The sequence below is a fragment of the Protopterus annectens genome, chromosome 14.part0, assembly GCF_019279795.1.
Source record: "Protopterus annectens isolate FY-2018-M chromosome 14.part0, PAN1.0, whole genome shotgun sequence".
Lineage (NCBI taxonomy): Eukaryota > Metazoa > Chordata > Ceratodontiformes > Protopteridae > Protopterus > Protopterus annectens.
The window spans coordinates 107,504,173-107,520,205 of NC_056748.1; positions in this window are offsets into that span (position 1 = coordinate 107,504,173).

Sequence of the window (16,033 nt, forward strand, 5' to 3'; positions counted from 1 at the left end):
GAGTTACAAGGAGAGAGTTGAGACAGGCTCGGCTCTCAGACCCTACATTGCAAGGCTTGAGGCAGGTAGCTAGGGAGGCACCTGATTTTGAAGGAAAGGGGAAATCTGTATACTGGGAAAAAGGGTTACTATACAGAGAGTGGACCCCTAAGGGAGGGATAGAAAGTGAGAGTTTACAGCAGTTGGTAGTGCCTAGAGCCTACCATCTGGTGCTTCTAGCCATAGTCCATGATATTCCCTTTGCAGGTCATATGAGTATAAAATGTACAAAGAGGTGTATTATGAAGAACTTCTATTGACCTGGAATTTCCAGGTATGTAACAGAGTACTGCAGGACCTGTGAGCAGTGCCAAAAGGTAGGCAAGGCAGGAGACAAGGTGAGAGCTCCTTTGATGCCTTTGCCTGTGATTGAGGAACCATTTCAGAGGTTAGCTGTGGATATTGTGAGTCCTTTGAGTACCCCAAGTTCCACAGAGAAAACGTATATTCTAGTGGTAATGGATTATGCTACCTGATACCCTGAGGCAGTGGCTTTGTCCTCCATTGAGGCAGAGAAGGTGGCAAATGCTTTGTTAGAGATTTTCAGCAGGATGGGTTTCCCAAAAGAAATACTGTCTGACAGAGGTGCTGATTTCATGTCAGACCTGCTGGCTTGTCTGTGGAAGTCCTGTGGGGTGAAGCACATGAAGATCACCCTGTACCATCCCCAGACTAATGGTCTTGTTGAGAGGTTAAACTCTACAATCAAATCCATGCTACAGGCATTTTCAGATCAGTTTAAGAGGGAGTGGGACAAATATTTGCCCCATCTGCTGTTTGCTTACAGAGAGGTTCCTCAGGAATCCACAGGTTTTTCACCATTTGAGCTGCTGTATGGGCATAGGGTGAGGGGACCTCTAGATTTAATTCAAGATAAGTGGGAAGGTGAATGCAAGTCTCACAAGGAGTCTGTTGTGGCATTGGTCCTAAACCTCAGGACAAGGCTCAGGGAACTCATGGGCTTGGCCCAGGAGAACCCAGCAGAAGCCCAGCAACAGAAAAAAAGTGTGGTATGACAGGAATGCTTGAGCTAGAGAGTATGCTGTGGGGCATCAGGTAATGGTTCTCATTCCTGTCAGACACAACAAGCTGCAAGCAGGTACAAGGTGGTAAGAAAGGTAAGCAATGTTAACTACATGGTGGAACTGCTAAGCAGATGGCAGGGGCACAACTGGTACCATGTTAACATGATGAAACCTTACCATGCTAGGGAGGCCCTTGTGCTGAGCATTTGCAGTGGATTGCAGGAGGAGTCTGAGCAAGATCTGGGGACTGATCTCCTCATTGAGGCTTGGGCTGACACCTCGGTGGAAGGGGTAGCAATGTCCCAGCAGCTATCTCCTGCCAAGATTCGAGAAATCCAAGCAGTGTTGCAGGAATTTGAGGACATGTCCACTGGGAAACCAGGGTGCACCCACCTGGTGCAGCACCACATGTATACAGGACCCCAAAGGCCTATTAGGCAGGACCCTTGTAGGGTCCATGAGAGAGTCAGACAGACTCTGAGGGAGGAGTACAGAAGATGTTGGAACTAGGGGTTATTCAAGAGTCCAACAAGTCACGGGGCCTCCCCAGTGGTGCAGGTGCCAAAGAAGGATGGCAGCACCAGGTTCTGTGTGGACTACAGGAAATTAAATAATCACACAAAGTCGGATGCTTACCCCCTGCCTAGGACAGATGAGGCCCTAGAGCAGCTGGGTGGGGCTAAGTATTTTACAACCATTGATCTTACCAAGGGTTACTTGCAGGTACCCTTGACTCCCTGTGCTAGAGAGAAGTCAGCCTTTGTAACTTCTTTTGGCTTGTATGAGTTCACAAATATGCCCTTTGGGATGATGAATGCCCCAGCAACTTTCCAGAGGCTGGTAGATCATATCCTAGCAGGAGGGTTTGCCCTTGCTTACCTTGGTGATATTGCCATCTACAGCCATTCCAGACCAGAGCACCTTCAGCATGTCAGGGATGTGCTGGGCAGACTACAGAGCACAGGGATGACCATTAAGCTGAGCAAATATCAGGTGGGTATGGCAGAGGTTTCCTACCAAGGACATAGAGTGGGGAGTGGTAGATAAGGCCAGAACCTGCCAAAGTGGAAGCCATTCAGGCATGGCCTGCACCTGTTTCTAAAAAGCAGGTTAGGGCATTTTTAGGAAGAGTAGGGTACTACAGAAAGTTCATTCCCAGTTATAGTACCATAGTTGTTCCCTTCACAGACCTGACAAGGAAGAACAGGCCGGATAAGATAGTGTGGACGCCAGCATGTGAGCAGGCATTCCAGAAGCTTAAAGAAGCTTTGGGAGGACCCCCTGTGTTAGCCAGTCCAGATTAAAGCAAATAATTGGTTGTGCAGGTGGATGCTTCAAGCCATGGGGTGGGGGCTATACTTAGCCAGATTTCTTCAGAGGGGGAAGAGCACCCAGTGGTTTATCTCAGTTGCAGGCTCAAACCCAGGGAGGAATGCTATGCAGCTGTAGAAAAGGAATGTCTAGCCATAGTGTGGGAACTGCAGAAATGTCAGCCTTATCTGTATGGAAGAAAATTCACTGTTATAACAGATCACAACCCTCTAACATGGTTAAACAGAGCCAGTCAGCAAAATGCCAAGTTGCTAAGATGGAGCATGGGGTTACAAGCATATGATATGTTGGTGCAGCACCGCAGTGGGAGTAGCAATGCCAATGAAGATGGGCTCTCAAGACAGGGAATGGGTTAGGTATAATAAGATAGACCTGACCATCTCAAGCAGCATTTCTCAAGGGTCACTTGAAAAACTAGCTTGAGTTCTCCAGGGGAGAGAAATGTGAAATAAATAACAGAAAAAATACCCAAAAGAGTGGAAACTCTGGGAGCTGCAGGGTGAAAGAGCTTAGTCTTTTCTGCAATAAAGTTTATCAAGTGTTATCATTCTGTACAGGTTTGGTGGCGTTTTTTATTTTTATTTTTATTTCACCAGTTTTTGGGGAGAAATGTGAAGACTGGTAGAGAAGGGTGAAGGCTGCCAGCCTAGTCAAATAGAATTTGATACAGTATTCTGGCATTTGTAAATATAAATGTAAAATACAGGCTTGTTTCTTAAATGAAAGAAAATACTGTAAAATTTTGAACTTCAAGATTGTAGCAACATTGCCATCTGCTGTAAGGAAAACTAAGTCAAGCATTTCAAATCTTTCTTTTGAAGTTAAAGTTATTTCAAATCTATCCTTCAATCTGCAGAACTCAGAGTCACCCTGTATGGGCTAGCACATTCCTTCTATTGTTTTAACTTAAGGAATAATTACTAGAGTGTACATATGACATGTCTTTTATTGTTGTAGTTTCCTGAGCAGGTGTTAGCTTGCTAAATAATGTAACCTGCTGGCCTGGGAACTCGAGGCTAAGTGTCAAAGAAATGATGTAATGGGAACTAAATGAGAATGATGTAATCTGGGAAGGCCCAGCAGAAATGTTTTTTAGTGATTTTAAAAACTATTGCTCAAAGAGAGACTGTAAGCATTTTGATCTTGACATCTAACTCAGCACTGCCTTATGCTCTCTTTATGTAAGTAGTATGTTAGAATTGTGTTTTCTCCTAGAAGTAGCCAGGAATTATGAAGATTAGGCTAAGTGTTTTTCTGTTATGTCATAACTGTACTATTGAATTATTTTAAGTTTCCGTGTGATCTCTGAACTCTTGAATAGCACTGTGGTGTAGTAGTATTGTCTTGTGTTTTTAGTATTTATTATTAAATATTTTTTAAACCTTTTAACTGTGGCTGGTTTGTGTAGAGATAAGTTAAGCTCTAGAGTACATTGCATATTTATAGAGTTTAATGCACAAGGCCGATCTAATAAGCCTTAAGACTGTTTAGTCACACTTACTATTGGATAATAATATTGCACAGTAATAATTGGACACCCTTTTAAGGGCCTTTGGGTAGCTGATAATTATTATCTGGTGGTGGTAGGAATTACTACTGTATAGTCTAGGTATAGGGGCACAGCTGGAGAATCTGTCAGCCTTTCCCAGGAGTGTCTGTGAAGTTGTATAAATACTTTTCTCTAAGTGTGTGTGTGTCAGCTACTTGGGCAGGGATATGAAGCACTGGTTGGACAGAGAGGGAACTGGAGGTTTTAGCTTGCCAGCTAGACTGAGATCTGGACCCTATAGCTGTGTCAGTGGGGAGTCTTATTGGAGACCTGGAGAGCAAGGGGGCTACCATCCCCAGACTGACTGTGATCTATTTGTGCTTTTAAGGGAAATTGCACTTTACTGTGTGCATTTGTTATCCTTTTCTGCTATATGAGATGACCTCTCTGGTGTTAGTGGTGAGTATTGAGGTTCCTTGTTTGCTGTGCCAGGGCACGGGCAACACAAACTGCCACATTCAATAAGTAATCCCTTCCTCCTCAATATAGAATAGACAGCACCTCAATTCAAAATAAGAAGGTAGAAAAGGACCTGGGAACATGGCATGATAATTCCCTTCCTTTAATCATCATTTTGCAAATGCATTTAGGAGGTCTTCCTCCATAGCTGATTACAAAATGAAGATCACCAGAGCTAAAGAAACCCTTTTTCCTATTGCATTATGCAATGACTAGGCCCATAATAGAATACAGTGCTCTTTCTGGGATATATTATATTAGACATATCAGACAGCTGGAGAGACCTGGAGAGAACCCAGATGTTCCTAACTAAAACAATCACAAATTTAAAGGATCTGCACTACTATGAGAAAGTAGAAGTACCATACCTGTATTCAATATCCTATAGACACCTTAGGATTGATCTCTGTATTTCTGGTCTATTAGGGATCCAGTAATTCAAGACATCTTCATATCTCAATTATTCAAGCAGTCTTACAAATATAAGGACCATAGATCTAAATCTGAGTTAGTAAATAAACAAAATATGATTGAGAGATGCATTCTTCAAACCACCAACCCATGCTCTGCTGCATGGTAAGCAGTGTGATATATTATCTTCCTTAAAACAGTAGCTGAATAACTGGATGAATATTCAGAAATTCACCTGTGGCCAAACAGACCTATTCCTCCTTGAAAATATTACTAGAACAAGTTATCTTGCAGTAACTATAATCTTATGATGTATAAAAGTGGTTCTTTAACTAATTACTCATTCTATTAATTAAACTATCTAAAACAAAAATGCACTCTTGCCTCATTATAATCTCCTCTACTAACCGGCATTGCATCAACTAAATACATTCTCATTTACACTATGGTATATGTATCAAAAAAGATGGTGAGCAGTTAACAGCACTGTTTTAACATCTCTGACAGGATTTTTGCTAAAAAACTCAAATAGAACATTTCAAACATCTGCTGAAAGATTTACTACAAAAATAACAAGTCTGAAACTCTTTTAATTGTGTTTTACTGTCAAGAAAACTAGAAAGAACTAAAACATCAGTGAGTTATCTGTAAAGATAGATAAATTAGAAAGCAAAATGTATAATTTTAAATAGGAATGTAAAAACAAGTTGAAGTGCTGAGTGGATCTCTTAAACAATCATCACAAATCTCAAGTACAGAAGAGGCAATGTCTGATTTTGATGAAAGATAACTTAAAATGAGAATAATATTGAATTTCTTCTGAAACAAAACAACTTATTCTAGGATTAAATAGAATACCTGGCTGCCTAAAGGCATCAAAAGGGCATATAGATCCACCTTCACCAAGGTCAGTGTTTAGTCTTAAAAGCTGCATGAACTAATTATCCAGTTAAAATTAAAGGAAATGCTATAAGATTTGACAATGACTCTTCTACATTAGTGATAAGCACAAATCTTGTTTTCAGCAAAATTCACCTTCCTGAAGGAAAGAAGATTTTTAGCACCCTGGAAGATGCAATGGACTTTATACCAAATGAAATGGACTTGAATATATTAACTTCCTTGAAGAGAAATTTAACAAGAGATGGTTGGTTAATAAAATCAATGTATTTCACAGTTATGAATTTGTATTAATTTAAATAAGTGCATGAATAGACTTATGAACAGGTGCTGCATATTACTTTTTACAAGGTAAATCATTTATTTATTTATTTCCCTACTAACATCCTTTTTTAAAATGTTATAGTTTGATTATTTTAGCTATATATGAAATTAAAGCCACGTATTTTCACTTAGAGTTTAAAATGTTAATCTATTCATCTTATTAATAGTTGATCATTATTATGATGAAACTCATGTTAGATGGCACACTTTCTGCTATCTTGGCATAGTTGAGTAATGTACTATTAAATATAACACAAGGTGCAATAAATGACACTAAAAAGGCATGTTAAATGACATTCTGGATTCTTAAAATGGTCCATTAATATGCTACTGATAGTATATGTGATATGCAATAGCACCCAGGAAAGACATGCTATATTATAAACAAAGTATAAAAAATATAGATCTTTACATGTATAAAATTTATTATTGAAATGATACCAGATAATTGGACCTACACTCACACTTTTACAAGTTAAACCTGGATCACCCATAACTGGCATTCTAGTTAATGTGCTAGGTCTCCTTTAAAAAATGATAATCTGCTTTAAATTAAACATGACATACAAATAGTGCTTGCTAAAATGTTAATAAAATGTTGTTTATTTGTGTGCAATGGCTTTTTGGTGATTGGGATACTTTAAGATGTTTTGTTGTTTTTTTTTTTTTTTTTTTGATGGTGGTTTGGAGGGGATTGAGGGATTGGTGTGTGTTGTAGTTGCCTTTGATTCACTTGTGGGCATTTTTATGTGAATTACAACTGATGGATTATCCATTTTCAAGTTGTTATCATGAAACCAGCTGGAAACAACTTAGAATCAAGAACACATTTCTGATGTTGCAGGAGTTTTAAAATTCTAAGAACTGTCCAGGTTACTTCTTCATGTCTAAAAGTAAATAATCATAATATTTTGTATCATATGCAAAGATGTCAATGAATACAAGTTAGATAATAAGCAAAAGACTATCAATTGCATTCTAAACCAGTCAGTTATTAAATAGCTCTGAATGCTTGCTACTGATAGTATACTTGACATGCAAAAGCACCCAGGAAAGTTATACTATGGTATAAACAAAGTATAAAAATATAGTTTCTTACATATGTAAAAGTTATTAGACTGCGGTGGTGGTGCTGTGGTAGCATTGTCACCTCACAGTAAGAGCGTCTTCTGTGTGGAGACATGCAATAATGGATGTACCTTCATTGAAGGTTGTGCGTCAGGGCCGACAACTCAGCGCGTAAAAATCTACTGCCAGTCATTAGCAGACCGGAGTTCCGCTGTGGCGACCCCTAACCGGGAAAAGCAAAAAGACACAACAACAACATATGTAAAAGTTATTATTGAAATGTTATCAAATAATTAGATTAACATTCACACTTTTATAAGTTAAACCTGGATAACACATAACTGTCATTCTTTTAATGCAATTTATATTCTATGTCTCCTTTAACAAATGACAGTCTATTTTTATATTAAACATCCCATACAAATAGTGCTTACTGAATCATTAAACATTATTTCTTTAAATATAATAGCTTTTTGGTGGTTAACATAAAAACAATAAAAAAAATTCAATGTAAGTAGTTTGAAAGGGTTTTGGGGATTGATGTATGGAGTGGAGGTGGTTTAGATTCACTTGTGAATGTTTTTCGTTTGAAGTGTAGCTAATAAACTGTATATTTGCAAGCCCTTGTCATAAGGACTAGCTCAAATCAGCATAATTAGAATCATGAGCACTTTTGTAATGCTGTGGGAGTTCTAACATTCTAAGAACTCTACAAGTTACTTCTTCCTGTCTAAAAGTAAATAATCATAATATTTTGATTCATATGCTAAGATGTCAATGAATACAAGTTAGATAATAAGCAAATGACTATCAATTGCATTTAAACTGCTGTCAGTTATTAAATCGTTCTGAATGCTTACAGTATGTCCAGACAGTAGTTTATATACTAACCTATAGAATGACACTTCTTATGAAAAAATTAGGATTGTGTTTCTCTGTTACTGTCTCTTTTTAATGATAACAAAACTTAATATCTCAGAACAATTTATTATGGAAAGTTTGAATCTTAAAAGGGAAGATGTTTCAGATGTTTGCTCAGATACTTAGACATAACACTTAAGGAAAAAATAGGACTAATTCTAACAGTAGTACTTGATTAAAGAGTATCAAATATATAAGGGTAAATATACCTGTTCTATTATATTACACTCTACACTAGGATTATATCGAACATATAAAACCTAGGAATATAGTAATAGTACAAGACATAGTATACAAACAGAAATAGAAAGGTATCAGAATAAGTAAATATGTATATAAAGAATATAAACACAGATTCAAGCATGGGAGGAGGCACAAGGTGAAGGTTTTGATTCTCACATGAGGTAATGGGCTTGGTTTGGAATGGCCCACAAGGACAGCTAGCCTAGCACTAATTTATGAATTTATTATCCTATGTACAACTTTACACATAGTAAATACAATAGAAAAATATAAACCCATCTGACCTATAAATTAATAAATATGGAAATAACAACTTACTTCATCTCTTTAGTAGACCAGGGAGATAATGTGAGGCACAGGGAAAGGTGATTGTAGAGGTATTCAGTTTGGTCAACTTATAATAAGGATTCTGAACATTTGTTTAACTTTTCTTAATTATAATAACTCAATGACAGGCTTTTTTAAGATGATCCATACTAAAAGATTAAACCCAATATGAAGCAGAAGCATGAGCTAAGTTTGTTAGTCTAATGGAGACTTTGAGAGGTAGTTTGTTCATCTTTTTCAACAAACTAGGAATACGCTACTCCATGGTAGAATATTTTAGGGTTATATCATTAGGTAATTGTTTATTTGTTTCAAAACGATTTGTCCCAGCTAAAAATTTCATATTGTTATATATAAAGTATATAATAAGTTCTAAATGTAAATGCAATTTCATCATACCTGTGTTTTTTTTTCTCTTATATAAATGTCTAATTTTAATCACATATCTCTTAATATTAATAGATTTAAAAGCCAGTAAAGATGGAGAGTCTGTTCAAATATATGCAATTACATAAAGTTCAAATAGTACTTCTACAGGAAACACATATACTTAATACAGAAGTAAATAAACTTTCATTAAAGAATTATTTGGTTTTAGCACGTGCTGGCTTTCAAGCTAAAAGACGAAGCACCCTCATTTTATGGAAGAACTCACCAGTAATGTCTTAAGTAAAAGATACCTATGTTGATACAAATGGTATGTTAAGCATTGTTATAATTCAGTGGAACAGAAAACTATATACATTGCTGAACTCTTACTGGATTCCAGGGATTGGACCTAACGATGCAAAAAAAATATTTAGATACTATAGCCTATTACATGAAAGGTGAAGGCATAATGGCTGATGATTTTAATTCTATTTTATCAGACAAAGATTCCACTGCAGATAGAAAGCTGAGACTCACATCTTTAGCCAAACACTTAAAGAATTGTGTAAATCTAATGAATTTAAAGGATATGTATGAACTCACTTTAATTTACCTTTTATTCATATAGATACAGAACACAAACAAATATTGATAACATTTTGTCTCAAACAATCTGTTATCACATATCAGAGAAGTTTCAATGGTTTCATGATCATTATCAGACCATAATCCTATAATCTTTAATATCATTTTAAAAACTGACAATCCAATACATCATAGGAGATTATGACGATACATTATTAATGTGAAAGAATTCAAGGATTGGTATATTAAAGAGATCAAAATTTCCTAGAAATAAACATGAATGGTGATGTAACTGACATTGTCCTGTGGGATTCACTAAAGGCTTACTTAAATGGAAGAGTTACAAGCTGGTATATTAGTAAAACAAGAGAATGGGATGAAGAATTGTATATGCTATGGATGAAAATAGACACACTAAAGTTAAATCTAAAACCAAATGACATTATCAATCAGTCTGAACTTAAAAACCTAAATACAAAATATGTTGAAATTCTAAATCATAAAGTTGCAATAAACCTGGCAAAACATTTCAGACATATTTAGTAAACCCTTTAAACATGTATAAACTTGCTCTTAGATCAAAGAATATTAATACACTAATTCATATCAAAATAATTATAACACATATAAATAATAAAAAAGGAAAGTAGAACAGATATTAAAAGTATTCTTGAGGGCTTTAAAATATTTTATACAAATATAAATAATAATAAAAATAACCTAGATAATGATGATATAATTTAAACTTTTCTAAGGGGAAAATGTAAATAATAAATCAACAAGTGAACAAATTAAAAAAATGATAGATCATTCACTTTAACAGAAATGAAAGATCAAATAAAAAAGTTAAAAAATAATAAGGCACTGGGCTTAGATGTATTTATACTAGAGCTATATAAAATAGTACTGGATGATGCAGTTAAAATATTAGATAAAGTCAACAGAGAAATAAAAACAACTGTTGAAGTCCCCCAATCATGGGAATGTTCCCTCATATCATTTTAAAACAAGATAAGGATCTTACAAAGTGCTCATAATACAGACCAACTTCACTTTTAAATTTGAACTATAAGATGTTCATGTCCATTTTAGATAACAGAATTAATCTATTTTCACCTGAACTAATTAAGAATGATCAAACTGGTTTTATTTTAAATAAACAAGTACAGGGTAATATAATAAGAATACATACATTAATAGAGTATGCAAATAAAAATAAGAAAAAATAACTTTCTATCATTAGTTTCAATTTAGATAAGGCTTTTGAGTCAGTTAATTGGTCGTACCTGTTTAAAACACTTAAAGTGTATAATTTCTCACCTGAGCTAATTGCATTAGTGTTGCTGTCTGTGAAACCTTGTAAGCAAATGCAGATAGCAATTCTGTGTAAGGCAGAACACCTACATTGCCTGGATTTGCGCAGAATGCCAAAATGATTTCTCAATTAGTACGGCTTCTAGCGGTAATTTTGAACAGTTTGTTTTAGTTTTGTTTGCTGTAGTAGCGTTTTCATTACAAATAGTTGTCATTCAGTTAGTACAACACATCTGCACAGAGGCCAACTTAATGAGAAGACAAATAACCAGTAATAGGGACATATATGACATAAGTGTCACATAGGAATGTGTTATAATGTAACAGTTTCAACCTCTTAGAGTGAGAAATGTAGACAAAGGGACAGAAATAGGGACATATTTTAATATTGCACTTCCAAACTTAGGAGCTAGATAGAATATATAGGTTGTACATTAGCATGGACTTTCTGAACAATATGAAGTTTGAAACTCAAATGTCAGTCATTAGTTTCTGACTGCACTCAGCAATGACATGCCAATGATTTGCCAAGAAAAATATGCAATGAAGAAAACATCACAAATAAATGACAAAAATTGGACAGTCTGCACAGATCAGAACAGTTGAGAGGTATGCACTCAAATGTATGTAAAGTTGAGTCACATCAGTCCAGAGACATCAGTCCAGAGACAATCTCTTTGATATGGCAGAAAGCCACATATTTGATAAAGAAAACATCTGGACATCCTGGGAATATCTGGACAGTTGAGAGGGGCAGATGTAAAGCATATGGTCCAAACACCCTACAGGGCAATGTACCTACAGTGCAGAGTATTGTAATATCCCATTCCTGGCATTCTGTACTGAAGTGTGTTAATGATCTGTAACAGTACATGGGAATGCCATGCAAAATGATCACTCAGGGGAGTGCGTGTATTGAATAGGGAAACACAGATAAATTGCATGAGTGAACACAGGGAAAGAGTACAGGTGAAACTCCCTTATCTACAGCACTGACATGCATGTCAGTGGAAGATGGTTGTAGCAGCAATATTAAGCACATATCTACATGGTACAGTATGGACAGTACAGTGAAAATGCACTGTCTGTGACTGCCACACAATGTGACATAACAATGAGGAGAATGTGTTCATAATGCTGTCCATGTGAAAATTGGAGTTCCGTATTAATTACAGCATTGACAACAGAAATGCAGTGATGCAAGCACTGGTAACTCATTTAGATGGCAATCTTAACTTTGACCACTAAATGTCCACACTGCTATTGAAAGTCCATGTTGTACACAACATAAGTCATACCATCATACTGAGATCTTAGAATTGTATGACAGCACTGTAGTCAAACCTCATTACAGCCCTAATAGAGCATAATGATCTTTTTTACAAGTACCTCACCAGACACATATAGCAGCTGGAGAGACCACAGGGCTTTCTCAGCAAGATAACATAGGGCCTTCATGCCATGCCACAATATATGTGGATAGATTAAAAGCCATGTCACTATAAACTTTATTGTATAGGATGAGGTGACTTCTGCCTATCCCCCAGACCTGTCTCTAACCCTATCCTGATTGGAGTACTGCATATTCAAAAATGTGATATAGCTAATGACATCAACAGTGTCTGTTGAGGAGAAGATAATGGTGTCCCACATTCTGATATATAATGCTCACAGTAATGTCAAGCAACAGGTCACACACACACACACACACACACACACACACACACACACACACACACACACACACACACACACACACACACACACAGTTGATTGCAGTGAGAATAGCACCCCTACCCATCTAATTTGTAGAATACAAAACACAATACTTTAGACAAGTGCCACTTCTCAAATCTGACTTGGAGTGTGTCAGGTAATACTTTATAGTTGATGATATCAGCAGTGTCTGTTGAGCAGAAGATAACAGTATCCCACATGCTGGTATAAAATGCTCTATGTAATGTCAAGGAACAGCTCACATACACACACCCAATTGACTGCAGTGAGAACAGAACTACCAATCTAAGTACACAGATGACAGAACACAGTATTTAAAGCAAGTGCCACTGCACAAGTCTGATATATATATATATATATATATATATATATATATATATATATATATATATATATATATGAAACGGATGTGTAGGCATGAACAAGTATCATAATACTATCATTGCATGGCATTGGAGCAGGAACTGTGGAATACACACTTCTGTTCTGCTGTGTAGACACAAACACCAAGTTGACTGCAGTAAAAACAGAACCCCTACCTATCTAAATACAGGGACTGCAGGACACAATACTTAATGTTAGCACCATGGCACAAGTGTAATTTATATAGGAGTGCAGGTGAATTTATAGTAGATGGCATCAGCAGGCCATGTGGAAGAGAAGAGTTTGGGAAGCCTGCATAGGCACATAGCTTCATAGGTTCATATGAGGCTACTAGCCAAATAGCACCAGGGTGTTTAGAAGCCTAGCTGTGTAAAAACACAAATACCCTTACTGAGCATAGTTGGATGGTCAATTGTAGCAGAACATGTTTGCGAGCAGCACCAACTGGCCCTCTCCATGACAGACATACGTTCTATCCCATGGGTGACATTACAATCACCCAACCAGTTGTGAAGGTTGTGCTTGAGCAGGGTCATTGAGTACCACTGCTTCAAACACAGTGGAAGCCTATTACAGTGGAGTATGAATCACTTTGGTATATATCTGTCTCCCCAGCATGTTCTGTTTATGTCATAGGCTAGGTTGAGAACTCTGGAACAATTTATTGTTGCCCCATGATTTCCAGGAGGGGGGTCTGAGACAGCTCTGCAGGGCAGCCATGGACCCTGCATGATACCAAGTACAGTAACAAGTATGTCATTCTTTCCATGTATGTCATGTTTGGAGGCCTGGGAGTCTCTCAGGCACAACTCTGTGTTCTCTCCAGTTGCTGCAGGTGGCTGGTGAGGCACAGATAGTAGAGAACCTTGTACTCAATTAATAGTCTGATAAAGGTGGAGTACAACAGAGCTATGACCTCCCTGGTCCTGGATGTGATGTCCATATGTATGAGGTGCACAATGCGTAATGGGTGTCTTACCACTATAGACACATAGTGATAGAAGTGTAGATTGCTATCAACATGTGATCCCAAGTCTCACAACCCTGTATTTGAGCTTAGGGGGTGCTAAGTATAATCATAATTCATGGGGGTACTTCAATGACAAAGTTGACAAAAATTGTTTCCTTAAAGTTTAGTCTGTGAGTTTGTCACCAATCAGTCTGTGTCAACCCCTACCATAATATGTTACCATCACTGGGGGACTCTGAGTGTGTCCAGTTAACACTCGTCTGCAAACTTGGTAAACCATGGACCATCTACTGTTGCCTGTGCTTCAGGGAAGTATTTCCCAAACAGTTGAGGGCCCAGCACAGATTCTTGTGGTATTCCACTGGTGAGTGGAGGTACAGTCCCCAACTTTGAGACTGTGTGTTCAATCATTGAGCCAATTGGCTATCCATCTAGTACTGTATGGACTAATTCCCAGATGGGAGATCTTATAGGTTCATAGGTTCATAGGTTGGTACTAGGCTATCAGCCCTAGGGCCTATACAAGCCTAGCCATAACACAACCTGGCTATTTTCTTCCCACATTATTCCTTTTTTTTACTTTTGTGGACCAGGCGACAGGCGAGGATCCCTGGGGTGAATTACCTTTACCTTTCTTCTCCCATCAAGGTTCTTCTTCTTTCTGGTCCCAAAGAGGGCACTCTTTGACACATGTATAGGCAATCTATTTCCAGAGTCTGGGAGTCTCTGGGTCAGGAACCTAAGTGTAGCATGTTCCTCAGCTCCAGGTGCTACCAGGCCTTAGTCATTAAGAGAAGTAGAGCCCAAGAGTAGTCCCCCCAGGACAACCCCCTACTGGAGAGAAAAAGACGGTCTTGTCTGGGCATTGGCTTTAGGCCTGGATTTTTTTTAGTGTGTGTTCTGAGTCAGTTTCCAGTTTATCAATGCATTGGGTGAGGTAGGGATATAATGCCTATACCCAATTCTATAATGGGTGGAGTGATATGAGAGATGAGTACAGTTGGTAGGCCTTGGCAAGGTTTCTGGATGAAAACGCTGTGATGAGGTGTGCCACATAGAAGGATTTCCACTGATTTGTCAGAAGTCAATCAGGTTCAGGAGATGATTCCACCTGTGTCAAAACCAAACTGGGTGGGGGTTTCTGTGTTGAAGGCTGCCAATGTCTTATGGTAATTCATGGCCACATGCCTCCATGGGCCTGCAGATGATGGGCTTGTCAGACTGATGGATGGGAGGTTTCCTCTGGCCAAGGTGGATCCCCCTGTGTGGGATGATAATGTAGCTCTATGCCACTCAGTGGATTCAATAAAACCTGAGGTGAGGCTATGATTAAACATGACACTTAGGTGAGATCTCTTCACTATGAGATATAAATGGGGGGGGGTTGTTTCAAAGGCCTCAAATAACTCAACATAGTCATTATGCCTTTTTATCCCTCATGCAGGTCTGTGGAGTCAGTATCCAAGAAGTCCACAAGGGTAAATAAGCAAAATCTACCCTTGATAAAACCAAAATGGGTAAGGCCAAGAGTGTTGAATGTCACCTATATCCTTGTGGATATGGTCTATGATGATTCCTGCACTAGCCTTACAGATAAGGCTTTTTAGGCTTATGGGTCATTAGTTGTAGTTCTGCATGTTACCAGATTTATGTACCTTACATAGCACGCAATATTTTATATTATATTTTGTAGTGTAGTTGATATATGTGTGGGAAAAGTGCTAAGACCCCAGGGTTGTGCGGGTGCTAACACGTGGATGTATTTTAAATATGTGACATATAGTTAGATAGGGCCATCATACCGTAATGTTTCTACATGTAATTTTATGTCATACAAAGGAAATGGACAATAAACAGCAGTGTTACAGCATAATATATACATTTCCATACTGCAGCAAGCAGTGGGTTTGTGCAATGGTTAGTAAAGTGTATACTCATTGTAAAGTCTGACAGCACCGGGTCTCTGGAATATACCTGCTACTTAACTGACTGTGTGTCAGTGCATGGTAATGCAGTTAATGCAGTGATACATTCCTTTTTGTGGCCAGATGGTAGTGGGTTAAAATGCAACTGTAA